Source organism: Fringilla coelebs (assembly GCF_963513975.1).
Source record: "Fringilla coelebs genome assembly, contig: SCAFFOLD_45, whole genome shotgun sequence".
In the NCBI taxonomy this organism is placed as follows: domain Eukaryota; kingdom Metazoa; phylum Chordata; class Aves; order Passeriformes; family Fringillidae; genus Fringilla; species Fringilla coelebs.
In genome coordinates, this window is record NW_028167308.1 from 855625 (window position 1) to 858865 (window position 3241).

Genomic DNA, 3241 nt, shown 5'->3' on the forward strand with positions numbered 1-3241 from the left:
CCAGGAGGAACCCGGCAATTTAAGGCCGCAGGACCCTGAACCATTGTACAGGCTTTTTCTCTGGGAAACAAAACTCACAAGCCACTGTTCTGGGTGTCAGTTTGCAGGAGCCACCTGGCACTCTTAAACCAGACCAAGTTGGAACTGGTGCCACCTTGCGTCTGGGAGGCATCCTGCGAGAGGCGCAATTCCAGGAGGCACCCGGCAATTTAAGGCCGCAGGCCCCTGAACCATTGTACAGGCTTTTTCCCTGGGAAACAAAACTCACAAGCCACTGTTCTGGGTGTCAGTTTTCAGGACCCACTTGGCACTCTCAAACCAGACCAATTTGGCACTGGTGTTGCTTAGCGACTGGGAAACATCTGGCGTGATGCGGAATTCCAGGAGGCACCCGGCAATTTAAGGCCGCAGGCCCCTGAACCATTGTACAGGCTTTTTCCCTGGGAAACAAAACTCACAAGCCACTGTTCTGGGTGTCAGTTTGCAGGAGCCACTTGACACTCCCAAGGCAGACCAAGTTGGCACTGGTGCCACCTTGCGTCTGGGAGGCATCCTGCGAGAGGCGCAATTCCAGGAGGCACCCGGCAATTTAAGGCCTCAGGCCCCTGAACCATTGTACAGGCTTTTTCCCTGGGAAAGAAAACTCACAAGCCACTGTTCTGGGTGTCAGTTTTCAGGAGCCACCTGGCACTCTCAAACCAGACCAAGTTGGCACTGGTGTCATGTTGCGCCTAGGAGGCATGCTGTGACAGGCGGATCTCCAGGAGGCACCCGGCAATTTAAGGCCGCAGGACCCTGAACCATTTTACAGGCTTTTTCCCTGGGAAAGAAAACTCACAAGCCACTGTTCTGGGTGTCAGTTTGCAGGAGCCACCTGGCACTCTCAAACCAGACCAAGTTGGCACTGGTGCAACCTTGCGTCTGGGAGGCATCCTGCGAGAGGCGCAATTCCAGGAGGCACCCGGCAATTTAAGGCCGCAGGACCCTGAACCATTGTACAGGCGTTTTCCCTGGGAAAGAAAACTCACAAGCCACTGTTCTGGGTGTCAGTTTTCAGGACCCACTTGACACTCTTAAACCAGACCAAGTTGGCACTGGTGCCACCTTGCGTCTGGGAGGCATCCTGCGAGAGGCGCAATTCCAGGAGGCACCCGGCAATTTAAGGCCGCAGGCCCCTGAACCATTGTACAGGCTTTTTCCCTGGGAAACAAAACTCACAAGCCATTGTTCTGGGTGTCAGTTTTCAGGACCCACTTGGCACTCTTAAACCAGACCAAGTTGGCACTGGTGCCACCTTGTGTCTGGGAGGCATCCTGCGAGAGGCGGATCTCCAGGAGGCACCCGGCAATTTAAGGCCGCAGGACCCTGAACCATTGTACAGGCTTTTTTCCTGGGAAAGAAAACTCACAAGCCACTGTTCTGGGGTTCAGTTTTCAGGACCCCCCTGGCACTCTAAACAAGACCAAGTTGGCACTGGTGCCACCTTGAGTCTGGGAGGCATCCTGCGAGATGCGCAATTCCAGGAGGCACCCGGCAATTAAAGGCGGCATTAACCTAAACCATTTTACAGGCTTTTCCCCTGGGAAAGAAAACTCACAAGGCACTGTTCTGGGTGTCAGTTTTCAGGACCCACTTGGCACTCTCAAACCAGACCAAGTTGGCACTGGTGCCACCTTGCGTCTGGGAGGCATCCTGCGAGAGGCGCAATTCCAGGAGGCACCCGGCAATTTAAGGCCGCAGGACCCTGAACCTTTGTACAGACTTTTTCCCTGGGAAACAAAACTCACAAGCCACTGTTCTGGGTGTCAGTTTTCAGGACACACTTTGCACTCTTAAACCAGACCAAGTTGGCACTGGTGCCACCTTGCGTCTGGGAGGGATCCTGCGAGAGGCCGAATTCCAGGAGGCACCCGGCAATTTAAGGCCTCAGGCCCCTGAACCATTTTACAGGCTTTTACCCTGGGAAACAAAACTCACAAGCCACTCTTCTGGGTGTCAGTTTTCAGGACCCTATTGGCACTCTCAAACCAGACCAAGTTGGAACTGGTGCCACCTTGCATCTGGGAGGCATCCTGCGAGAGGCGCAATTCCAGGAGGCACCTGGCAATTTAAGGCCGCAAGACCCTGAACCATTGTCCAGGCTTTTTCCCTGGGAAACAAAACTCACAAGCCACTGTTCTAGGTGTCGGTTTTCAGGACCCACTTGACACTCTCAAAGCAGACCAAGTTGGCACTGGTGCCACCTTGCGTCTGGGAGGCATCCTGCGAGAGGCGGAATTCCAGGAGGCACCCGGCAATTTAAGGCCTCAGGCCCCTGAACCATTGTACAGGATTTTCCCTGGGACACAAAACTCACAAGCCACTGTTCTGGGTGTCAGTTCTCAGGACCCACTTGACACTCTCAAAGCAGACTAAGTTGGCACTGGTGTTGCTTAGCGTCTGGGAAACATCTGGCGTGATGCGGAATTCCAGGAGGCACCGCGCAATTTAAGGCCGCAGGACCCAAAACCATTCTACAGGCTTTTTCCCTGGGAAACAAAACTCACAAGCCACTGTTCTGGGTGTCAGTTTGCAGGACCCACTTGGCACTCTCAAACCAGACCAAGTTGGCACTGGTGCCACCTTGCGTCTGGGAGGCATCCTGCGAGAGGCGGATCTCCAGGAGGCACCCGGCAATTTAAGACCGCAGGACCCTGAACCATTGTACAGGCTTTTCCCTGGGAAACAAAGCTCACAAGCCACTGTTCTGGGTGTCAGTTTTCAGGACCCACTTGGCACTCTTAAACCAGACCAAGTTGGAACTGGTGCCACCTTGCGTCTGGGATGCATCCTGCGAGAGGCGCAATTCCAGGAGGCACGCGGCAATTTAAGGCCGCAGGACCCTGAACCACTGTACAGGCTTTTTCCCTGGGAAACAAAACTCACAAGCCACTGTTCTGGGCGTCAGTTTGCAGGAGCCACCTGGCACTCTCAAAGCAGACCAAGTTGGCACTGGTGCCACCTTGTGTCTGGGAGGCATCCTGCGAGAGGCGGAATTCCAGGAGGCACCCGGCAATTTATGGCCTCAGGACCCTGAACCACTGTACAGGCTTTTTCCCTGGGAAACAAAACTCACAAGCCACTGTTCTGAGTGTCAGTTTTCAGGACCCACTTGGCACTCCTAAACCAGACCAAGTTTGAACTGGTTCCACCTTGCGTCTGGGAGGCATTCTGCGAGTGGCTGAATTCCAGGAGGCACCCG